The sequence below is a fragment of the Myotis daubentonii genome, chromosome 1 (genome assembly GCF_963259705.1).
Source record: "Myotis daubentonii chromosome 1, mMyoDau2.1, whole genome shotgun sequence".
In the NCBI taxonomy this organism is placed as follows: domain Eukaryota; kingdom Metazoa; phylum Chordata; class Mammalia; order Chiroptera; family Vespertilionidae; genus Myotis; species Myotis daubentonii.
The window spans coordinates 158,882,239-158,908,605 of record NC_081840.1 but is presented as its reverse complement, the minus strand read 5'-3'; the positions used below and the strand labels follow the sequence as shown (position 1 = coordinate 158,908,605).

The 26,367-nt window shown below is 38.2% G+C and overlaps 1 long non-coding RNA gene across 1 annotated transcript in view; it reads right to left on the bottom strand.

Moving 5' to 3' along the window:
* Positions 1-207: 207 nt before the first annotated feature.
* Positions 208-26,367, bottom strand: part of LOC132215546 (uncharacterized) — a 44,922-nt gene continuing 18,762 nt past the window's right edge. The window contains exon 4 of the long non-coding RNA XR_009448541.1: positions 208-384. This is a non-coding gene — a long non-coding RNA (uncharacterized LOC132215546). The remainder of the gene's footprint in view (positions 385-26,367) is intronic.

The following is a 26,367-nucleotide window of genomic DNA, read 5'->3' as shown; positions in this document are numbered from 1 at the left end:
CAGCAAATGTCCTGTGTCTTCTGCCTGAGGTGATCACCAATTCTATTTGTCACAAGTGAAGCCATCTTCCTGCTAATGGAGAAGGTAAATGGCCTTAAATTATGCCTTTCATCACCCCAGATTATTAACTACAATGGAGCCATTTTAGACAAGGGGGGGATCCTAGGAAAAAAGCCAGAAAAAAAAACATTTTCTTATTTTCTCTTTTTAATTGAATGTATTGGGGTGACATGGGCTAATAAACTTATATAGGTTTTCGGTATACAATTCAGTAATACATCATCTGTATATTGTATTGTGTATTCACCACCCTAAGCCAAGTCTCCTTCCATCACCATTTATCACTCTTCTAGCTCCCCCAACCCTTCTTTCCTCTGGCAATCACTATAGATGATGAGGCAAGGAGTTCCAATCGGTAGGAGCAGGGAGAAATATATAACAGCAAAAAGAAAGAAAAAACAATTTTATGCAATTAATATGTATTTACATACATACAACTTTGGAGTGTATAAAAAGTTTTACATATATCAATGCTTATCAATCTTCCCACTAGCGAGTGGCCGGGGCAAAGGCAAGTGAAATGTGTGTTCAGTGTTTGGGAACAACCAGAAGAGAAGGATGAATGGGCAGAGCTTATAGAAGACTCTAGAAAGCTTGGAATTTCTTCCAAGACTTAGGATTTTATCTTAAAATTTTACTGATTTCTCATTTCACTACAATAAAAGAATGGAATCCAACCATGTTTGCCTGATCCTTTGCCCAGTGACCTTTCTAATTTATCACACTGTCTCTCTTATGGATAACTGCAACACGCTGAAGACATACTAGTCTTTAGTCCCATGAACACTCAGTTCCATAGGTGCTAGCCATTGTGAAACAGGATGCTAGTATCCCAGAGAGAAAAAGCAACACTGTAGGTGGTAACACTCTACAGTGTGTGGACGGGAGATGAATATAGTATAGTTCTGCTGAAGCAAATGGAGGGATGCCATATTCCTGGAGCAAGGATGCAAGCTATGATTGAAAGCTGCCAGGAATAATCAGACAATGATCACTACCTACTTCTGCTGACTCAGATAGGAACAAATTAAAGATCTACAGTATTTACCGCTCAAGACTGAAGTTCAGGTAAGGAAATAGAGACCTGAGGTCACAGGTACTATCTGCATTTCTTTTTCATCATTGAGTCTGACTTTAGGTTTTGACAATTAGTTAAGTCAGTGATAGATTAACAACCAACATTTTGTTTTCTAAATTGAGCCCTTCTAACTTATACATACTGGGGAAAAAATCCAATATAGATAGTAAGAACATCCTTCTCCTTGTTAAAGTTATGATTTAATGACAGCATACTGATCAGCAGGAGGAGTTTATTTCACAAGGAATAGTTGCAAAATGCCTAGCGAGAGACTCAGAGAAGCCATCCTAAAACAGACAGTAAAAAAAAAAAGAAAGAACAAAACTAAAAAATGATTTTCTGGACAATATAACTGATTTGAATAAAGAGCAACAATATGGAGAAGTTGTTTCTAAAGATTGTGATTATCATAGGAAACTTATCAGAAACCACAGATATTATATGTAGAATCAGGAAACAAAGTAAATATGGGTTTTGTGTTTTAAAGTGGAAACTAAATGTTATTTGTTTAAAACAACAAATATCTACTATAAAGTAAAGCATGGTGAGTTTAAGCATGATGAAGGTGTTCACTTGTGTGGAAATCCACCATCTGGAAAGTGAAAGCACAGTGAAGACCATTGAAATTAAGATTAAAAATAATAGAAATACTGGAGAGAGAAAAACATAGGCAACTGAGATTAACGAAGGTTCTGCACCATGCCTTCCTTATTTTTTATTATGAGATATTTGAAATATATGTAAGGGTATGAAATAAAGAAACCATTTTTACCTACCACCCAAATGAAAAAGATATGTTTGCCATGTTTACTTCAGCTTTCATTCTACATTTTTCCTCTTCCTCTTCCTTGCCCTCCTCCTCTTCCTTCTCCTCCTCCACCTTCTCTTCCTCCTTTTCCTCTCCTCTACCTCCTTCTCCTCCTTCTTCTTTTAGGGAAGGGATAAAGAAATTTGCAAATGAGAGCAAAAGTCCCACACCTACATCCCATCTATCCCCTCTTCCCTCTGGGTAGAGATAACCAGGACAGAGGATAATTTTGAGAATTATCCTATGATTAATTTAGATCTAGTGTATTTATTTTAACTCTGTGCAGTACTGCAAAAAAGCTTCCACCATTGGTGGACGATTAGGTGTTTATTTTTTTGCTTTTGATTTAGTTTACATTTTCCTAGTTAATATAGAGATTGAGCTTCATTTCGTGCTTATTGGCCATTCAGTTTTCCTTTAAGCTGTTGCTGATATCTTTAAGTCTGTAGCATGCAGAATGGTTCAAATGTTTTAATATTTTATTTTTTTAATTTTTGAGTATTGCTTCAGAAATTGTTCCCTCACACAATATTATAAACATGTTATTACCTAAAATGTTTTTACAGCTTTGTTTTTTCATATTTAGGTATTTATATATGAGGTAGAGACATTTCTCTATTTTAATTATCCCAGAACCATTTCTATAGTCAATGCATTACTCAATGATTTGTAATAGTATCTGGATCATGTACTAAACACTCACTTATATATATACATGTATACATGCAATGCATATGTATATATATATTGCATATATATGTATACATGTATATGTGTATAATACACATATATACACATGTGTATATATTACATATATCTGTATATAATGTTTATATATGTAAATATATGTATGCATACATATATGTATATATGTAAGCAATATATAAATAATATACACACATATAAGCAGTGTATTTAATATATATTTTGTGTAAGCACACATATGTATATATAAGCAGTATATATAATATAGAGTGCATTATATATTTTATATACATATTGCTTCTAGCTTTTCTTATTTTTTAATTGGCCTAGTTGTCTTTTTCTTATTTTTAACCCTCTGAAATCAGTCATGATTATTGTTATTGCTATTGTTACTGTTATCTTATGGTGTTATTATCATTATTGGTTTTATGATAAACACTTATTTAAGTTTACCCTTATGACCACCAATTCTTTTGATCAAAATTACTTAGTACACATCAGCCTACAACTATTTTGTCAGTTAAATTTCTTCCCTAAATCTTTTTTAGTAGGTCTTTCAGGTAGGGCCTGTGAGTAGTTTCCCAGTCTGAGAAAGCGTCTCTTTTCCCTCACTCTTGAATAATAAAATAGCTGGATATAGAATTTTCAATTGACAGTAATTTCCCCTCAACTCGAAGAAGAGGTTATTCTACTCCTTTCTGGACTGTTACTTTAGAGATGTCTGCTGTCAGATAATTGTTTCCTTTATTAGAATAATGTTTTCCTTCAAATTATTTTTAAGATCTATTTCTTGGTGTTATCCAACTTAATCCTTAGATAGCCAGAGGCATAAAATGTATCCTTCTGGGACTTGATGTGTTCCTTCATTCTAAAAATTTGTACCTCTCATCACTTTGGAAAAATTATCAACCTTTTTTCCTTCAATATTTCTTTTTCCCCATTCTCTAGTCTTTCCTTTTAAACTCCTTTTTCTATAGATGTATGTCAGTTTCTTCTATTCTCACATCTCTTAAATTCTTCATATTTTCTAACTCTCTCTGTGCTACATTCTGGGTAATTTATTTATAATTTATTCTCTTCCAGTTAATTTCTTTCTCCAGTTGCATCTAAGTCACTGTTTGTTTTGACTATTGGGTATTCATGTTCATGAGTATATATAAAATTGCAAAAGTTCTGGTTATTTCTTTTCCAAATCTGCTTCTTTTCTTAATGACTTTCTTGTCTTCTTTTCGTTTTTTTCCTTCACTTTATGTATTTTTGTAAAAATTTGGACTCTTAGGTGCAGAGAATTGAATTAACCATATGTCTCATACAGTAGTAACAGCTGCCACATGTCGGGCTCCCTAGAAAGCAGACCTGAGGCAGAGGTTACACGGTAAGGATTTTACTAGGGACAGTTCTTGGGTTCAACATGTGTGGAAGGTAAGAGAAAGAAACAGGACTCAGCAGGGAGAGAAGCTGAGCTGTGGTGCCTCCCCGTGGAAAGCAGAGTGAAGCTGCTCCTTCCCAGGTGTCTCCAGCAGGGACAGAAGTCAGTCTTTTGCAACCTCACAAACTGGATGCAGACCAACCCAGGGAGGAAGGGTAACTTTGGATAAAGCTAATGTCTTCAGATTAGGCAATTCCCACTGAGGAATTGCTGCCCACTGAGGGCTTTCCCTCTGCAGCACTCCTAGTAGCTGGAGAGGACGCCCTTCCATCCTGAGGAGAGTCTGGGCAGCAACTCACAGCAGCCACTGCAATGGCTGAAGGCATGTGGCCAGCACTATATTTTCTCCACAGCCCTATGAGGTAGGTGCTATGGTCAACTGTCATTTAGAAATGAGGAAGGTGAGGCACAGAGGGATTAAGTAACCTGTCTAACCAAAGCAACTCAGTTAATTAGGTGGCAGCACTGGGATCTAAACAGAGGCCACCTGGCACCCCTGTTCACCTGCTCCACCATCCCGCTGTGGCCAACGCCTGCCATGTTCCATGCTCTGCCACTTGCTGCCAATGCCCACCATGTTCCACACACACACCCTTGTGGTCAGCGCACATCATAGTGACCGGTTGTTAGGTTGTTCCATTGTTCAGTCTATTCGCATATTAGGGTTTTATATATATATAGAGAGAGATGCCATGTGTGTTTCTTTTTATATGTGTTTCTTTTTACATTTTTTACTCAGTGTATTATATGTTAAGGTTTTAATCTCCCAAAAAGTGATTAAAACTTATGTTTAAGAAACACAGGGGGTTTATGAAAATAATTCATTTAATAAATCTCTAACACAGGTACAAGTTAAAAGTTTTATTGGGCCCTAACTGGTTTGGCTCAGTGGATAGAGCGCCGGCCTGCGGACTGAAGGGTCCCAGGTTCGATTCCAGTCAAGGGCATGTACCTTGGTTGTAGGCACATTCCTAGTAGGGGGTGTGCAGGAGGCAGCTGATCAATGTTTCTAACTCTCAATCTCTCTCCCTTCCTCTCTGTAAAAAAATCAATAAAATATATTTTTTAAAAAGTTTTATTGGATTGTTGATTATTAAACTTTCTGAAATTCTATGGGATATAATTCTGTATCAGATTTACTCATGAGCATTTCATATTATATGGACCATAAGGTGTTGACTAGTTAATGCAATTGCCTAAATTCACCATTATCTTTGACACATTCCTGCTCATAGTATTAGTCAAATATCATTTAATTGATGGCATTCTAAATCTAGGTACATACTACATAATGATTACATCAATGTTAAAAGGATCATTCCAGTTCATTGCTCAACTTCAGTTGAACTTTGACAACCAAATGTTAATTTAAAAATTATTTCACGATAATGCAACCAAATTTGTTACCTGAACATTGAATCTTAACATTCAAATGGGCCCTTAGTTATCCCACTTTGTGCCTTTTAAAAGTGCTTTTCAGCACCAGCACTTACTGGATAAATCCCCCAACTTTTTGTTCTGTGGAAGATTTATAAGAAATATCAGACACACTTGTGTATAGACACACACACACACACACACACACACACACACACATGCACCCTCAATTCATTATTGTCTAGTGATTGCCTCCAAGCAATTCTCTTACTGTGAACTAATGGCATTGTGTGTCAGGTAGAACTCACATCTTCACCAGACAGAACTATGTTGCCTCCAGGATTTTAACTTTAAAATAGTAATTTTTCTGACTATGTGTGTATTCATTCAATAGGTGAAATTTGGAAAATTGGAAGTACTTTCATCAAGGAAGTCCTTTGGAGTAAGTCGTTTTGTTCCTTTCCAGCTGAACACAGATGATGTTCTGACTTGTACTCATGTTTAGAAGTGTTCTTTGGTGCTTGTTCCAGCTAAGATTGTTAACTTGGAACTTTGAACTGCTGAATTATGCCATTTGGACTAGAGCACTGCTGTCCAATAGAAATATAATGCAAGTTATAAATGTAAACCACATGTGTAATTTTGAATTTTCTAGGTTGTCACATTTTAAAAAATAAAAAAGAAATATGACATTAGTTTTAACAGTTAGTTTTGCTTGACACAATATATCCAAAATACTATCATTTTAACACACAATACGTACAAAAGATTTCAGTGACTAAGTCTATGAAATCTCTTGTGTAATATACACTTACAACGTATATCAATTCTGACTAGCTACAGTCCAGTGCTCATTAGCTACCTGTACTGTATTTGATAACTCAGGTCTAGAGGTTCTCTTGTCATTCTCCTAAATAGCAGCCACCAAAAGCATTCTCATATCAAGACTGGTTTGTATTTAATATGCTAACAGTTCTCACCCCCAAAAGATGCCAAGCCATGAATCAATCAGTTAACAACTTTAGTAACAAACAAACAAACAAACAAAATTAGTCTCTCAGTTTGGTAATAAGATTTAATCTTCCACTTAGCAAAATTCTTAGCTAAAATGATAGCCATCAAGTTACTAATTTCATTATTTTCTTCTCGCTCAATCTAGCAAAAAACAGCAGCAAAAATAAAAACTTTTTAAGTTATATTGTAACCGAGGACTGGGTATTTCCATGTTGTTATATTATCATGAAGATACGTGTCAACAATTTAAATGATAGCCACATAGGAGAAATGGGAGAGCGTTGGGTGTGATTCATCAGTCTCAGTGCCCAAGGGCAGAGATTGAAAACATATGATATGAGCTAACACAGAAATAATAATTGGATGGTTGATTGAATTCATTATAGTTTGTGTCTTCTGCTTGCCATCCTTTCCCCCATGCAGAAGCATTACTCTCAAAATACATCTAACTGTGCAATACAATATTCTGCGGAGGGAGAAATACTTCCTGATTTCATGCTCCACAGCATTAAGATTGATAGGTCTGTAATTTTACCCAAAGAAGAGCAACCACAAAGGCTCTTCTTTTTCACAGATGAATATTGAATCCCTGTTAGAAACATGCTATGCTACTTGCCACAGTAATACTTTAGCATCACAAGTTTCACAGGTTAATTACAAATTGCTAAAAGGCAGGACTGCAGTAGCCTGACTCATTAGATCATGGACATAGGACACTACCAAGAAAACCTGTTTCTGTACTCCACAGCAAGGAGAAAATGGAAACCTTTCGATAAGTGTTTGAGAGGTTGTGACTAGATATAAGTTTGGGGTGTGGTACGGTTTTCATATAAGTGGATGTTGTATCTGATTTGATTTAAAGTGTTAGGCAAGTAATTTATCATCTCATCTCTCTAAAATTATAAGAAAGACAAGGGAAACGGCATAGGAGAAATAAATTAGAAGAGAAACTTGTGAGTTGAGGAAATTTGTTGAACCCATATTGAGATCTAATAGAATGTCAGTAGAATTTGGTTTGTTCTTATTACTTTTCCTGCTTATATTGCTTTTAAAAAGGCGTACTAGCTACTCAGCTAACATCAGTTTCCTTGAGTGGCAATACATCTATTGCCCACTCTATTAAAATGGAAAAGCATGACCTCACATATTTTTTTTTATTTTATTTTTTTATTGCTTAAAGTATTACAAAGGGTATTACATATGTATCCATTTTATCCCCCTGCCCTAGACAGTCCCCTAGCCTCCCCTATCACCCAGTGTCTTATGTCCATTGGTTATGCTTATATGCATGCATACAAGTCCTTTAGTTGATCTCTTACCCCCCTACCTCCTGCCCCCCAACCCTCCCCGGTCTTCCCGCTGCAGTTTGACAATCTGTTTGAGGCAGCTCTGCCTCTGTATCTATTATTGTTCAAAAGTTTATAATGGTCTCTATTGTCCATGAATGAGTGAGATCATGTGGTATTTTTCCTTTATTGACTGGCTTATTTCACTTAGCATAATGCTCTCCAGTTCCATCCATGACGTTGCAAATGGTAAGAGTTCCTTCCTTTTTACAGCAGCATAGTATTCCATCGTGTAGATGTACCACAGTTTTCTAATCCATTCATCTACTGATGGGCACTTAGGCTGTTTCCAGATCTTAGCTATGGTGAATTGTGCTGCTATGAACATAGGGGTGCATATATCCTTTCTGATTGGTGTTTCTGGTTTCTTGGGATATATTCCTAGAAGTGGGATCACAGGGTCAAATGGGAGTTCCATTTTCAGTTTTTTAAGGAAACTCCATACTGTCTTCCATAGTGGCTGCACCAGTCTGCATTCCCACCAGCAGTGCACAAGTGTTCCTTTTTCTCCACATCCTCTCCAGCACTTGTCGTTTGTTGATTTGTTGATGATAGCCAGTCTGACAGGTGTGAGATGGTACCTCATTGCTGTTTTGATTTGCATCTCTCGGATGATTAGTGACTTTGAGCATGTTTTCATATGTCTCTTGGCTTTCTGGATGTCCTCTTTTGAAAGGTGTCTATTTAGGTCCTTTGCCCATTTTTTGATTGGATTGTTTATCTTTCTTTTGTTAAGTTGTATGAGTTCCCTATAAATTTTGGAGATTAGGCCCTTATCAGATATGTCATTGGAAAATATGTTTTCCCACACAGTGGGTTTTCTCGTTGTTTTGTTGATGGTTTCTTTTGCTGTGCAGAAGCTTTTTATTTTGATGTAGTCCCATTTGTTCATTTTTTCTTTAGTTTCAAGTGCCCTAGGAGCTGTATCAGTGAAGAAATTGCTTCGGCATATGTCTGAGATTTTGTTGCCTTTGGATTCTTCTAGAATTTTTATGGTTTCCCGTCGTACATTTAAGTCCTTTATCCATTTTGAGTTTATTTTTGTGTATGGTGTAAGTTGGTGGTCTAGTTTCATTTTCTAGCATATATCTGTCCAATTTTCTCAGCACCATTTATTGAAGAGACTATCTTGGCTCCATTGTATGTTCTTGCCTCCTTTGTCAAATATTAATTGAGCATATTGGTTCGGGCCGATTTCTGGGGTCTCTATTCTATTCCATTGATCTATATGCCTATTCTTGTGCCAGTACCAGGCAGTTTTGAGAACAGTGGCTTTGTAATACAACTTGATATCTGGTATTGAGATCCCACCTACTTTGTTCACATATTTTTGTTATTAAAAAAGCATTACAAGGTGTCCATGTTTTATTGAATAATAAATGCACTGCATAATGTTGGGGTAAACTTTTAGTGATTTTAGTTTTATATAAGCCTTTGATCCTTTTCATCTTAATGCAAGAGATTAAAACAAAAATCAACTTTCATATAGAAAACGTCCTGATAAATCTGAATTCAGAGTTAAGTTTGGCACAGTATTAGTTTCTGATTAGAAATGGATTTTGTGAAAACAGAAGTGGATTTTGTGAAATTATGATTGTTCTAGAAATAAGAAGAGCAAACACTTATATAAACACATGCATCAGGTACCTCTTATCATTGCATTATGTTAGCTTTAATTCTTAAAAAAACCTTCAGATGTAGGTACTTTTTTCTTCTTCTTTAAGAGATGAGACAAATTATGCACATAGAGGATAAATAACTTGTTCAAGATCACTCAGCTTATAAGCTGGCGCTGGGATAGAAAATCCAAGCAGACTGGGACTAAAGGATCACCCTTAACACTCTCTGCAGTGTGTGGTCATCATGCCCAGGGGTGGTCAGAAGAGTGTTCCTATGAAGTCCTGAGGTTGAAAGTCATATTGGTCTTTAAAACTTTCTCAATATGCCCCAAATTTCTATCACTCAAGTCTCTCTTTCCAATAAACATAATTTCCAAGAAGCCCTAATTAAGTGCATGTAATAAATCCTATAATGGCTAAACCTATAATGGCTAAAACCTATGCTAGCACAAAATGTTTGGCAGCATTGATGACAGCTTTTTTTCTTAATTGCTGAGCTATGAAGAATAGAATTCTGAGAAAACTGAATTCAGAACAGAAGTCTCTTAGGTTGGGAAAAGGAATCCAGAAAAATATGAAATAAATATCTATTTAGCCAAAAGTTCACTTTGTTCAAAATCCAACAAGGTTTTAAAAACTCAAACCCAATACAGAGAGTAAACAAAAAGTGAAGGATAACTGTTAATTCAATTGTGACATTGTTTCATTTCTCAATTTTTAAATTCAGTAGATATTATAATATAATCATAGCAAATATACTTTAACATATATGGATCAGGCTCATTTCTAAACATTGTGATTAGGTTATTTATTGAGTTCTCACATAAATCCCATGCAAAAGATAGTATTATTATCCCCACTTTAGAAATGATAAAAATCGAGTGCTTGGTTTTATTGCAGTGTAAATTATATAGGGTAGGCCAGATAATTTCTTAAGGACAAACTTAGTAACCTGAGTTAGTAAGTAATAATGAAAAAATCTGAAGAGATCATTAAAATCCCCATTTCAATTCAACATCCATCTGAAATTTGATGCCTTTACACAAGAGCCAATAACCTGCCCATTTGATTTATAATGTAGGAGAGGGGTGGGGAAGAGGAGTTTTATATTATATCTTTCTACTATCCACTTTCTCTTTCTCCATCCTTGAAAACTGATCAATAGTCTGAATGCACTTTTTAAAAAGTTATACTTTTAAATTGAGTGTGAGAGTTCATCACAATTAAACTTCTTGCAATTGGTTCATGTGGGTGATCACAAACCACTTCACAGAATCTAATTCCAAGATAGATGGTCCCTTAGGCTCCAGGGGCGGGAAACGTCTTGCAATTCCTTCTAAAATAAGAGCTCTCCTGAAGAGGAAGAACTATCCCTTTTAAGTTTAGCTTCCTGTGGAAATTAACTCTGAATTCCCTTGAAAAATACTGCTACACAACATGGGATTAATTTTTATAGGCCAACATGTGGGCCCATTACTTCAGTGATTCTTCATCTTTTTTTATGTCATACACTCCACAGAGAAAACTATGCAGTTTAAGAACTCTTCACACCAAGACATATATACAGATACACAAATGTCAGAAATTGTATAGACCCAACAGAGCCTATATGTGCTATGCTCTTCGTAAGATATCATATACACAGATGAAGACCAATTGAGTTAAACTAAAGGATAGGATAGATAGGATAGTATCTCTGGCCACTAGAGATACTAAATGTCAGAGGTTGGGGATGTTTCTTTGGAACATCTGAATTCATGGAACAAGGGCATTCCTAACTCCAAGTGGATGTGGATTATATCATAAGAAACATTTATTTTAAAAAACCTCCTAAACAATGGAGAGGAATTATCTTTGAAGCACCTCACTGCTGGCCTCCTCTTCACTTTGCAATGATATGTCCTTTTTCAGTGAGTCTCTCCCTTAGGAATACATACAAGAGAATGAATCATGTTCACCTGTAATAGAAGGGGAAAGGATGTTGCTAATTAAGAGCAGGGCAATTCAAACTTCTTCGTAGCCCTGGGGAGGAATACCCAGGTGTGCTGAAACAGATATGCTCAAATAAAGAAAAAAAGATGCTCTATAGTCAAACACACAGCACTTGCCCTTCTCTCATGAATTGATTTTCCCACTGGGTGACATCCTGGCAATTTCTGCTATCCAACTGACGATATAACTAAGCAGATGAACTTGAAAGCTGGGTCAGATAGAAAGAGAATGTTTAATCTAACAAGAGCAGCCTCAGTCTTTGCTGTGAAGGGAAGCTGACTTAACAGGCAGTAGCAGATTAAAAAGGAAGCTGAAACAGGAAGAAAAAAACATATTAAATCATTAAAAAGTGGAGATAGAAGAATGTCACAAAGCCAGTTATTTAGAGAAAAGGCAAAACATTACCATAGAACTTTCAATAATAAGGCAAAATGATATCTGCTTTAGATGTGTAAAAATAGGTCTTTTGTTCTCAGTGCATATTTTAAATTAATGCTATTGTTTAATTAATAGACTGTAACTTCATGCATTAGAGAAAAGAGTTGGTCATTTGACGATTTTAGACCATAAAATTACTTCTGGATCTCAAAAAGAGGCACAGCCAATGTGTTTCAAAGTTTGGAACATAAACCCACTATGTTTGAATTACCTGGGGTATTTTTTTAAAAATTCAGCCCTAACTGGTTTGGCTCAGTGGATAGAGCGTTGGCCTGTGGACTAAAAGGTCCCAGGTACAATTCCTGTCAAGGTCATGTACCTTGGTTGCGGGCACATCCCCAGTAGGGGTTGTGCAGGAGGCAGCTGGTCGATGTTTCTCTCTCATCCATGTTTCTAACTCTCTATCCCTCTCCCTTCTTCTCTGTAAAAAATCAATAAAATTCAGATTCTTAGTCCCCACTGCTGTGTTGAATCAAACACATATTGTAAAGTCTAGGAATCTTCATTTTAACAACCTCCTAGGTAATAAGCCTTCTAAAATATGAGCTATTCAGCTAAACCCCTACTTGAAATGCTCCAGAAAAATGTCATCATAAGAAAGTAGCTCTCCATAGAAAGGCCCTCTTTCCCCCATTGTTATAGAATAGGATTTTTCTCCTTCTTCACTCTCTTTCCTCCTCACCAGTAAAAACCCCTTTACTATTGGGGAGCTCCCATCCTCACCCATTCTTCATCTTATTCACTGCCCAGAATGGTTCCTGTGGGATATGAGTACAAGTGAAGATGCCAATGAGAGGGAATGGAGGGATAGAACTCTTCATTCCCTAATCTCACTATTACTACTTCCACTTAATTAGATACCTTGTCCTGTCACCCCCATCCAGATCTCATACTCTCACTTTAGTACTCCCTCCCATCCCCAGTTGAAGCACCTGGATAAGATAAGTAAGTCCTGGGGGTGTACAGCATGTTGGCTACAGTTAACAATACTACATTGCATATTTACAAGTTTCTAAGAAAATAGATCTGTAAAGTTCTCATCACAAGAAAACTATTTTGAACTATGTGTGGTGATAGATGCTAACAAAACATTTTTCTGGTAATCGTTTCACATACAAATATGAAATCATTATGTTGTACATGTTATATGTCAATTATATCTCTATAAAAATTGAGCTATAGGAATATCTGGGAGAAAAATTTAATTATTCTTGAGAGGAAATAATGTGCAGAGAAGGCTTTGCAGAGGCATCTAAGAGGATACCTCAAGAAGTCAGTGTTAAGAAAGAGGAATGGGCTGGAAAAACAGGTAGCCAAACAGAGAGGACCTCAAGATTGATCAGGGCCTGGAGGCAAGCCAGAACAGGGCGCACTGAGACCTGCAAGTAATCAGTAGACAGAAGAAGGGAGGAGCAGGTGGGTAGGAAGAGATTAAACTCCAGATGGTGGAGAAGTAAGATGTAGTCAGATCCAGGAGGGCATTTCCTGTGCCAGACTGAATTAGGGGCATGTCCTGAAAACATGAGAAGCCATGGAATGGTGTCACACAAATTTTTTATTTAGGAAGGTCATTCTGGCAAGTGAAAATGAGTTGTCCTGTAAAGTATCTGGCACTTTGCAAATTCTAATAAGTGACATCATTTATTAAATCATTTGTATCATGTATTATATATTAAATCATTTGCATCTTTCTTTTTTGTTTTTTATACTTTTTATTTATTTTTAAAGTATTTTTTCAACTACAGTTGACATACAATATTATAAGTTTCAGGTGTACAACATAGTAATTAGACATTTATATATCTTACAAAGTGATCTCCCTGATAAATCTAGTGCCTATTTGACACAATATATGGTTATTACAATATTATTGACTATATTTCCTATGCTGTACTTTACAACCCCATGACTATTTTTATAACTGGCAATTTGCACATCTTATTTCCTTCCCCCTTTACCCATCCCCAACACCCCTCCTATTTGGCAACCATCAAAATGTTCTCTGCATTTATGAATTTGTTTTGTTTGTTTATTTTGTTCTTTAGATCCTACATATAAGTGAAATCATATGGTATTTATCTTTCTCTGATTTATTTCACTTTGCATAATACCCTCTAGGTCCATCCATGTTGTCACAAATTGCAATATTTCAATCTTTTTTATAGCCAAGTAATATTCCATCATATATGTACCATAGCTTTTTTATCCATCCATGTATCTTCTTCCATGTCTTGGCTATTATAAATAACTAGAGGCCCAGTGCACGAAATTCATGCACTCAGGGGGAGGGGTGGGGTCCCTCAGCCCATGCTGTGCCCTCTTGCAGTCTGGGAGCCCTTGGGAGTGAGCCTAAGCAGTCAGTCAGACATCCTTAGTGCTGCTGTGGAGGCAGGAAAGGCTTCCACCACCGCTGCTGTGCTTGCCAGCCACAAGCCCGGCTTCTGGCTGAGTGGTGCTCCCCCTTTGAAAGCGCACTGACCACCAGGGGGCAGCTCCTGCATCATTCCCCTGTTTGGTCGATTTGCATATTAGCCTTTTATTATATAGGATTCTGCAAAGAGCATAGGGATGCATATGTCTTTTTGAATTAATGTTTTGTTTTCTTCAGATAAATACTCAGAAGTGGAATTGCTGGATCCTTCTTTGTCACTTATTATAGCCTTTGTTTTAAAATTGATTTTGTCTAATAAAAGTATTTCTACCCCAATTTTTTTTGTTTGTTTCCATTTGTACAATATATATTTTCATCCCATCACTTTCAGGCTGTGTGTCTTTCAATCTGAAGTGGGTCTATTGTAGGCAGGATATGTATGCATTTGCATCTCATTGATTAGAATTACCATGTGTTCTGCTCATAGGATATTTTTCAGGAGAGTTTTTCCATACTGAGGCACTGTGTGTGTTGTTTAACATATCACAAATGAGGTTATTGGCATGGTCACCAGCAGAAATAGTGGAAGCAATTCTGAACAATATAACAGTTTCCCATGTAAAAGACAGCTCCACAACTAGTGATGTTCAAACACATGCAGGGTTTAGAGCACAGTAGCTTCTGGCTCTTTATAGATCTATCAGTGTAAGCATGTCCTGCAATTCAGATTGGTACTTTAAATACCTGACTGTTTTTACTAATAGCTAGGACAGTTGATCGCCTTCATTACTCAAGATTGTACCCTAAACGTGTCACCGTCCTTCTTCCACTCACAGCTTCAAACCTCAGGAATAAGCCTCAAGCAGAATGAACCCACACAGAACCTATTGCAGGTGGAAGCTGAGAACGTAGAAATTCCCAAGCTATTTTCCTGTCTTGGGATGCTGGGGAGCTTTGCTTTAGTGCCAATGAAACAGAATCTCTTTTCGTGTAACTTTTTTAAATTTTGGGGCTGAAACTGAATGCCATCTGCTAAGGCACCGCTTAGAGCAGAGCCTTAGTGTAGTAGGTCATTTATTTTCCCCAGTAACATTCATTAGAAATGGGCTTGCCTCAGTGAGCATCTTGAGTTTTCGTGAAATGTCTTATAACCACTTCCTAGCTTGAAAACATCAGTCACAAACAATAATCATCCCCAAGCAGGGGTGGGCAAACTTTTTGACTCGAGGGCTACAATGGGTTCTTAAACTGGACCGGAGGGCCGGAACAAAAGCATAGATGGAGTGTTTGTGTGAACTAATATAAATTCAAAGTAAACATCATTACATAAAAGGGTACGGTCTTTTATTTCAATAGTTTTATTCATTTCAAACGGCCGGATTCGGCCCGCGGGCCGTAGTTTGCCCACGGCTGCCCAAGAGAAATACATGTGAGCTACTGACCAATAGACAAGTAAGAAAGTCAACAGGTTCTTTGTGAATCACTCCACAGTGAAGTTCTATTTTGAAAAGACCATAGCACTAACAAAGCCCACTTATTATTATTAAGATTATTTTCACAGGCCTGCCTAAATTTTTTAAATCCATCAGTGCTTTAATACCAACCATAATGTTTATTTTGAAAGTTCTCATTTCTTGGTGTGTGTTTTTTCTTTTTATCTGTTTTTTTTTTTCTTTCTACTTTGGTTATTATTTGAAAATGATCACATTTACTCATACACATTTTGCAAATGTGTATCAAGTGCTTTTCAAACAGTTAATACTGTGTTAAGTAATATAGATATAACAAATAAATAAAAATTATTTTTGAACGTTTAAAATATCTAAACTGATGTGGAGATATTTGTGAGGTTTTATTTAAGTTTGGTCACTCTCTGGTGGCTATTATATCATTTCCTGTGCTTATTTTGTTAATAAGAATACTACAACTAATGATAATAATAATATTTATTGAGCACTTTCAATGTCTTATACATGTACCAATTCTTGCTTTGCATTTATTGTATTGTTTAACTCTCCCTACAAAGCTATGAAGTTGTTAGTATTATTAGCCACAGTTTGCAGATGAGTAAACTACAATTTGAGAAATTAAATAACTTCTTCAAAATCACACAGTCAAAAAGTGGTAGAGCCACTGACTTTCTGACTCCAAGATCTGTTCTTTTAACCGTTATGGTATGCCACAGTAAATGCAAAATGAAATAAAATACATATGCCTGACCTCAAGAAGAGAAAATTCCATCTGGGCACAAAGCCATGTATGCATCATGATCTGAAAAAAATATAAGAACTGCAGAAAAGCAGATGCCCAGTGAGTAGAAGAATCAATAAAAATTCAAAGGTAGGCACAAATCCAGCAAACTGGAGAGGTCCAAGAATTTTTATGGTTTTAGACATCTTGAATTGGCTATGCAAGGAGAGAAAAGCATAAAAACAATCCTTCAGGCAATGTGGGGGAGGGGGCTGAGTTTGAAAATGTACTGAGGTGAGCCTGGGAGACAGAGTCACTGGTTTGACGGAAAAGGGGGGTCATAGCTTGAAAGGCCTCTAGTGTCAAGGCAGTTGCCTTTGGCCAATGGGAAGACTGATTGGACATAGGAAGAGGCTTTTTGATGTCACTGAAAGACTGTGCAGGCTTCAGAGTGAAAAGGTCGACACTCAATCCCACCCACTATGTATGACCTTGGGCAATTCATTTCGTCTTTCTATACTTCAGTTTCTGCAAACAGATAATTAAAATGGAAATGTTTGCTTTGAATGGTATTTTCTGGGTTAGAGACCATTTGCATACAGCATAGAACAATGTGTTTGGCATAGAGTAGCTTTTTAATAAGCAGCAGTTATCCTTATCTTAGTTTTTATGCATTGTTGCAATGATGGTTCCATTGCTTAAAATAGTGTTGATCTTCTTGCTTATGGTTTTTCTCGGGCAGAGGTTGTGTATTCATTGCAAAAAGAAAATTTGCTTCATTAGTTTTTACAAATATGAGTTGAGTTTTTTTTCTGTTATAAATGTATATAAAAAATCATCCATAATCCTACCACTCAAAAATAAGAATTTAGTGTGTTTTCTTTCACCTGGTTTTCTCTGGGTGTGACATTCTTTTGTTTCCCATGATCATAATATAGATATGTAATTATTGCCATTATTTTTTTTTATCTTTTGCTTTTGCTAAATAATATTACAAAGATCAATTATTTACCAAATTCCATTTCAATTGCTTTAGCTATTTTCAAAAATGCAATTCCACTCAAAAGTTAAAGACTTTCCACATTAAGGCCAAAAAATTATTTAATTCTAACGAAGGTCCTTGTTCTATTCCTGAAAGGGAGGTTCTAAAGCATCGGTTCTCAACCTGAGGTCCCGACCCCTTTGGGGGCCGAACGACCCTTTCATAGGGGTCACCTAAATACATCCTGCATATCAGATATTTACATTATGATTCATAACAGTAGCAAAATTACAGTTATGAAGTAGCAACAAAAATAATTTTATGGTTGGGGGTCACCACAGCATGAGGAACTGTATTAAAGGGTCGCGGCATTAGGAAAGTTGAGAACCACTGTTCTAAAGGAATACAGTACAATCCCTGCTCTCATACTCACAGAGCTCCCTAGGGCAGATAAAATGACGTCACAAGTGGTATAAAATTACACACCACAAGATCTGAGTGCAATGTCAGCACGCTTCCAAAATTGTTTTGTGCCATGTTGCACATTGTTGAATATCTTGCGGACAGCATCCCCCAGGTTTTCCTAACTGGGGGGCTCATACTCAATTGAATGTATAAATCCACATGGATGCATTAAAAACCTGTTACATTATTTTATGGTCTTTCTTCACTCATGCCTAGTGAGAAAATATGTGGACTTTCCCACTCATCCACTTTGCCTGTCATTTCTGGCCACTCAGTGAACATTTTGTAACCTGTGAAAGAAAGCAAGGCTTTGAAACAGAACCGAATTCTTTTCTTAGTGATATACAATGTTGACAGAAATATACTCCAGAGGAATTTCATGTGGCTTTTTTCGGGTTCCTGGCACAGCTTCTTTAGTGCATCAGTAAGTGAAAAATGAGCACGGGAAACTCCTGACAGTAGAACAGCAGCAGGGAGAGCCTTCGCCTCAAAGCCAACGATTAGATTCTACTGTACAAACAGGGAAATGTCTATGAACTCCTCACCTCTGAAAGGTAAACACTGAGAAGGAAATAGTCCTCCCACGTGCTTTGCAGCATTCACCTTGTAAAAGGAAAAAGGACTTCTTTAAAGAGTTCTTCATGCAGAGAGAAGAGGAAGTTCTTTGAAGTCCAGGATAATGTTGGGTCACCATGAAACCAACTGTGCTTCTATCTACCAGCTATCCTGACCCTTTGGACCACGAATAGTAGAACCACAACCAGGTTATTTCTTCATCCAGGTGAACAAAGTAGAAAATGAAAACCTCCAGGAAAGGTACTGAAACTATAATCATCCAAAAGGCAGCTCTGTTTACACCTTCTCTCCACTCCCTCTCATTCATTAACTAAAAAGTAAACCGTTCAGTAGTGGAGAGAGTAATAAATATATCGAGATGTTCTCTCTCATATAAAAAATAGAGCTGTATGTTAGAAAAGATATGCCTTTGTAAATTTCTGAGGCCTAGATAATGTAAAGTGTCTTTTCTTTTGATTAATGGAGTACCCAAAGCCTGGATCCAAGAGTTAAGTAGCCCTCTGATTTAAATTTAAATAGCAAATTAAATAGCTTATTGAAGGATCTCCAGGAAAAGCTCCACAAATACAGCTGGAAAATTCCCAGGAGGATGGGCCACTGGGGCATGTCCTATTGATTCTTTTATTTGTCCACATGGTTTGCCAGACCAAAGCCCAATAGCCTACAGAGCTAATTCAATTCCTGATATTATCTCTCCTTCAGAGATTCTGAGCCACAATTTATGGCCATCATTCTTTCTCACAGTCACAGTGAGAAGAGCGTCTTAAGCAATCTTGAAGACATATGTATGGGTTTTAGAGGATTTGCACCAGAAGGTTTGAAACAGAAGTTTCAGAGGAATGGAGAAAACTAAATATTTTTATTTTATTACACATAATTATACAACTACTACTTTTGATGGAAAGGATAAGTTTTATTTACAAACAAGATATGTGTGGGACTTCCAATCCTCTTCTGCTTCTAAATGTCTATGGCACTACCAATTGACCTGATTGGCATGGAGCTAGCAAGGGCAAGATGGAGAAACTATTTGCCCCATGGACCAGACTGTGTTGACTCAGATGAAATGACTGTCCACACACAGTGCACCCCTCACCATGCCTATGGTCTCTCAGTGTCACAGAGATGTCAATGAATCTGGGCAGATAGAATAAAAAATTGATCTGATTTTTTTTATCATTTCATAGAGAGTTCAGACTTTATGAAGTCTATGATAGGTCAGTAGAGTCATCTCTTTTTTAAAAAAACATCAGACATTATATGTAAATAAGACAACAGATATATTTTGCCTCAGGCTTGAGGATTTCAAAGAAAAATTCTCAGAGCCTCCCTCACTGTTGACTATGGCTTCAAATGGTGTGGGTCACCTTTCTTACATCCTAAATCCAGGCAGAATATTCTAAATCCCATGACATTTGTCATAGGAGAAGTAAGAGTGCGCACTTGTGCTAGCAGATAGGGCATACACAGATCATTCCATCTTAAGATGTGGTTCAGGTTGTAGATATAAGGAGGTTCAAGATGAATTTTAAACAGGTTCAACAAATATTTGTGCTTGATTGTATGCCATGCACTCTCTTTTCCCTTGTAGAAATTATAGATCAGGAGTTCAGATGCAAATATGGATGATGAATTCACAAAGGTTTCAAAAGTTAAGTGAGTATTCCATGTATACTTTCTGAGCCTCTGAGAATGGTAGAGAGGGATTCAATTATGAGGCAGTTGCTCAAAATACTGACAGTGTGAGAGAGGGAATAACAGCTAAATGAAACAATGATTTAGTCCTACATGACATTCTTATTAGTCTGTTTTATCTCTTACATCCAAATTTCTTCCTTTGATTATAAATTCAAATATTTATTTCTTACATTTATATTGTGTTTTATATAATTCAAGCCCCATGACATCTCCTCGGGATAGCTATTTTTACCCACATTTTACATATGAGTAAATTGAGACTCATAAACTAATACTTTTATCACAGTAAAATAGATAATAATTGGTAGAACCAAACTTTAGACCAGTTAACCCAAAGCTAAATCCTATCACTTCTCCCTTATATAATGTTAGTCACTCTTCAGGTATTCCCCAAATGACAAATAGCTCATATTGCAATACTTTTTTTTTTGGAATTTAAATCTGAATTGAACCTCTTCAGAAACAATGTTATAAATGGCAGTTAAGTTCCTGTCTAGTTCAGAAAAGACAATTTAACCTGTAAAAAGAAAATGAATCATTGTAGACATGTTAGAATTCTGGGGCCTGGAAACAAGAGACTTGTGATGACAGCCCTTCAAACTACCAGAAATATTTGCATTTTTACAAAAGATACTTAGTATGCCAGAATGAAGCTATAATTGGTGAAATTACATGTAGTATTTGAGAAAGAAGTTCAAAGCAAGCAGCCAGTGTAGAAAGAAGAGAGTTTAGGGCTAACTTATAATTCTAACATCAAGGTCACTTCCACTTACTATGCTTGTGATTTTTGTAACTTCTTTTCTTTCTCTACATTAAATAATAATGAATGTAAAACATAATATATACATAGAAAAGTACACAAGATATAAGTATACTATTCAGTGAATTACCATACCTAAAAATCAATGTCAACTCCTCAGTGTTCCAGAAATCAGACATTGCCAGCACTTTGGAAGCTTATCCTGCTCAAAATCCTTGCCGCACCCACCCCCCAGTGGAAATATTCTGACTACGCACTTTTATAACTATCACTCCTTGCTCTTATTTACAGCTTTATTACCTATCCATACATTTCTAAATTATTTATTAAAACTAGAGGCTTTGTGCACTCAGGGGGTCCCTCAGCCTGGCCTGTGCCCTCTCGCAGCCTGGGACCCCTTGGGGGATGACCACCTGCTGGTTTAGGCCCACTCCCTGGGGAATTGGACCTAAGCTGGAAGGCAGACATCTCTCTGGCAGCCCGGGAGCCCTCAGGGGATGTCCACTTGCCAGCAGGGGGCAGGCCTAAGCAGCAGTCAGACATCCTTAGTGCTGCTGAGGAGGCGGGAGAGGCTCCCACCACCACCGCTGTACTGGCAGCCATCAGCCTGGCTTGTGGCTGAGCAGAGCTACCCCTGTGGAAGTGCACTGACCACCAGAAGGCAGCTCCTGCATTGAGCGTCTGCTCCCTGGTGGTCAGTGTGTGTCATAGTGACCAGTCATTCCCAGCCTTTCTGCTGTTAGGGTCAGTTGCATATTACCTTTTTATTATATAGGATAGAGGCCTGGTGCACGGATGAGAGCCAGCTGGTTTGCCCTGAAGGGTGTCCCGGATCAGGGTGGAGGTCCCCACTGGGGAGCCTGGCCAGCCTGGGTGAGGGGCTGATGGCTGTTTGCAGCTGGTCACACCCCCTTCAGGGTGGGGGTCCCCACTGGGGTGCCTGGCCAGCCTGGGTGAGGGGCTGATGGCTGTTTTCAGGCTGGCCACACCCCCTTTAGGTTGGGGGTCCCCACTGGGGTACCTGGGTGAGGGGCTGATGGGTATTTTCAGCTGGTCACACTCCCTTCAGGGTGGGGGTCCCCACTGGAGTGCCTGGCCAGCCTGGGTTAGGGACTGATGGCTGTTTGCAGCTGGCCACACCCCCTTTAGTGTGGGGGGTCCCCACTGGGGTGCCTGGCCAGTTTGGGTGAGGGGCTGGGGGCCATTTTCAGGCTGGCCAAGTCCCCTGGCAAAGGAAGCTCCCAGCCTCTTCTTTTTCCTTTTTTTTATTCCGGGATTTATTTACCTTCCATAATTGAAACTTTGTTTCCTTCAGTGGAGCTCAGAGCCAGCTCCTGCTTGTTCCAGCTCCGTGGCCACAGCCAGCTGAGAGCAGGTATCTGGGGTTTATTTACCTTCTATAATTGAAACTTTGTTGCCTTCAGTGGAGCTCATAGCCAGCTGGGAAGCTTGGCTTCCTCCATCATTGGTGCAACCAAGCCTCCTGCTTTCTCCAGCTCCGTGGCTGCTGGCTGCCATATTGGTTGGGTTAATTTGCATATAATTGCTCTGATTGGCTGGTGGGCATGGCTTAAGGCATAGCAAAGGTACGGTCAGTTTGCATCTTTGTCTTTTATTAGTGTAGATGTTGCCTATTTGTTAAATCTTATGTAACTAAAAACACACATAAGCATTTTTAATGTGTTGGTCTTTGTACTTAACATTATGCTTGTGACATTTAACTACATTTTGAGCAGAGCTTTAATTCTTTTCATTGCTATATAAATTTCACCAGACATGTTTTTTATAGTGTTGATGGTTCTGAAGTTGTTTTCAATTTTTAACTTGGAAAAGTAATTCTGAAATGAGCATTCTTGTTTATGATATTCACATTTTTCTTTGGGTATATACCAAGAAGTGGAAAGTCAGGTCATAGTGAATCGTAACATCCTATATAATAAAAGCCTAGGTGGCATTGCGTGACGCCATCACAAGATGGCTGCCACCAGATGGCGGGCAGGAGGGGGCAGTTGTGGGCGATCAGGCTGGCAGGGGAGGGCAGTTGGGGGCAAACAGGCCAGCGGGGGAGGGCAGTTAGGGACAACCAGGCCTGCAGGGCAGGGTAATTGGGGGCGATCAGGCCAGCAGGGGAGGGAAGTTGGGGGCGATCAGGCCAGTAGGGGAGTGGTTAGGTGCGATGAGGCTGGAAGGCAGGTGAGCAGTTAGGAGCCAGCAGTCCCAGATTGTGAGAGAGATGTCTGACTGCCGGTTAAGGCCCAATCCCTTAACCGGCAGTCAGACATCCCCCAAAGGGTCCCAGATTGGAGAGGGTACAGGCTGAGCTGAGGGACAACCACCCCTCACCCCCCATGAACGAATTTCATGCACTGGGCTCTAGTATAATCATAATATATAATTGTAACATAGTCATAATAACTAATGCCAAAATATTTTTCAATGTGGTTGTACCACTTTTCATTATCACAAACAATGGGTTAGAATTCCTGTGTTTCTGCCTTTGCCAACACTTGGTAATATCAGTCTTTTTAATTTTAGTTTTTTGGGGGGAGTGGAGGGTGAATGAATGATGTTATATAATTGTGGTTTAAATAGCATTTCCCCGATTACTAGATGTTAAATACATATCCTCTGCTAATAAGTGCCAGTTAAAGTGTTTTGCCCATTTTGCTATTGGGTGATATATCTTTCACATGCTTAATTTGTTGGAGCACATTATATATTGGATATTTGTAGTTATGTTAGTTATGTGTCCCAAAAAACCTTTTCATGCTCTGTAGCTTGCATTTTACTTACAAAATTTGGATGAACAAAATTTCTTAAATTTTATGTAATCTAAGTTCTCAATCTTTTTCTTTATGGCTAGTAATTTTTATATTTTACATATTTTTACTTAATAATTCATTATCCATCATGAACATATTTTCCTATGTTATATTTCAGAAGTTATAGTTCGGTATAATCCACCTGAAATAGGTCTGTGTATGGTAATAGATAGCAGTCAAATGTAATTCCTTTTCATATGGTTAACCAATTAATGCAGTATCATTTATTGAAAAGACCACCTTTTCCCCAATGTCAAAAACAATGTCAAAAACAAGTGTTCAATTAACCATACATCTATTTCTGAGTTCTCTATTTAATTCTATTCATATTTTTTTGTGACAACACTAGATTATCTTAATGTGTGTTTCTTATAAATATGTCTTGATAGGGGAGCCAAGATGGTAGGTAGGTAAACACAATACTTGCATCCTCCCACAATCACACCAAAATTACAACTAAAATATAGAACAACTATCATTCAGAAACATCTGAAATCTGGCTGAATGGAAGTCATACAATTATAGAATTAAAGAAGAAAGTGCATTGAGACTGGTAGGAGGGGTAGAAACATAGAACTGGCTGGTCCACACCCACCTGTGGGTTGTTTTGTTTAATTGGGAGGAATATCTTGTCTGAGGAGGCCACTCATGAGGAGCAAAGGGTCCCAGCCACAAACCAGGCCCCCAGCCCATGATTCCAGAGCTGGGAAGAAAAGTCCCTGTAACTTTGGGTTATAAAAACCAGCAGGAATTGTGGCTTAGTGACACAGAGGCTTCTGGAGTCGAAGGAAGATCCTCTTAAAGGGACTGAATTTTAACTTACACAAACTCTCTCCCTCTAAGCTCCAGTCCAGGGGCAGCGGCTTGTGGGGATCCAGGGATATATGTGGAATAACTGGATTGTCTGGCATCAGAATAAGAACTTGGGGGAAGCTTTCTCCCAGACAAGGGTGCTTGCAGGGTTCATGGTTCTTATGCTGAGACCACCCCAATGCAGAGATGACTGGTAGGCACCATATCTGAGTCTCTATCAATCTGACCCACTGTTCATCCTGCCCTGGTGATTCCCTGAGGTCCCTACCCAATTTTAAGTCCCACCCCAGCTGTTTGCAGTGTCTTTTCCATTAGAATGGCCTGTTCTGGCTGAGACTTCAGACCTGCCTAAAATCTCTCAAACAAGCATCAGCTAGACTGAGTGTGACTCATACTTCTGGATAAGAGGCCCCAGGCCCAGCACTCACAGCAGTTTGCCAAGGTGCACAGCTTGGCCTCTCCTGAGCACCTCGTAGCCTAACACAAGCAGCAGCCATCTGCAGTTTGTGCTGTAGCTTCTTCCAGGTGGCTCCCGGCAGAAAAAATGTAGTGGCTGACTTTGCACCTCTGTGGAGGCCCCAGAGCTAGTGCACCTGGTGGATAGCTTCAGACCATGCCAAATTACAACTCTACCAATCCACAAGCAATGCACTCAAGGGCAAACTTAGTGAGCACCAAAGCCCTACTGAAGTAGGTCCTGCTCCATAGGAGTGTCTTTTGCACAGAAGCTCTTATGCTGTAGTTGCAACTAGTCCTCACAGCCAATTGGCCTGGGAGTCAATTCCTCCCAGTGATGTCAACAGCAATAAGTGCTCAACTACAACAGGACAATGCACACAGCCCACACAGGGGCACACCTAGAGTGCCCAGCTCAGATGACTGGAAGACTGCGCTACTGAGTCCTACAGGACACCTACTACACAAGGCCACTCTACCAATTCCAGGAGACATAGCAGCTATACCTAATACATAGAAACAAACACAGGGAAGCAGCCAGAATGCAGAGACAAAGAAACATGTCACAAATGAAAGAACAGAAGAAATCTCCAGGAAAAGAACTAAATGAAATGGAAGCAGGCAAGCTACTAGATACAGAGTTCAAAACAATTATTATAAGGATTCTCAAGAAACTTGAGCTTTTCAAGAAAATTAGTGAGAAATTCAAAGACATGAAAAAGGATCAGTCAGAAATGAATGATACGCTAACTGAAATGAATAATAATTTACAGGGAATTAACAGTACAGTAGAGACACCAAGAATCAAGTTAGCAATTTGGAATATGAGGAAGCAAAAGAAAAAACAACTAGAAGAGAAAAACAGAATCAAAAAATCTGAAGATACTGTAAGAAGCCTCTGGGAAAATTTAAGTGTACCAACATTTGCATTATAGGGGTACTATAAAGAGAAGAGAGGGGGCAAGAAATTAAAAACCTATTTGAAGAAATAATGACAGAAAACTTCCCCTACCTGACGAAATAAATAGACATACAAGTCCAGGAAGCACTGAAAGTCCCAAACAAGAAGAACCCAAAGAGTCCCACACAAAGACAATTCATAATTAAAATGCAAAGGGCTAAAGTCAAAGAGAGAATCTTAGAAGCAGAAAGAGAAGAACAGTTAGTTTCCTACAAGGAAGTGCCCATATGACTGTTAGCTAATTTCTCAACAGAAATTTTGCAGGCCAGAAGGGAGTGGCAATAAATATTCCAAGTGATGAAAAGCAAGGACCTACAACCAAGATAACTCTACACAGCAAAGCTATCATTTTGAATTGAAGGTCAGATAAAGAGCTTCACAGTCAAGAAAAAGCTAAAGGAGTTCAT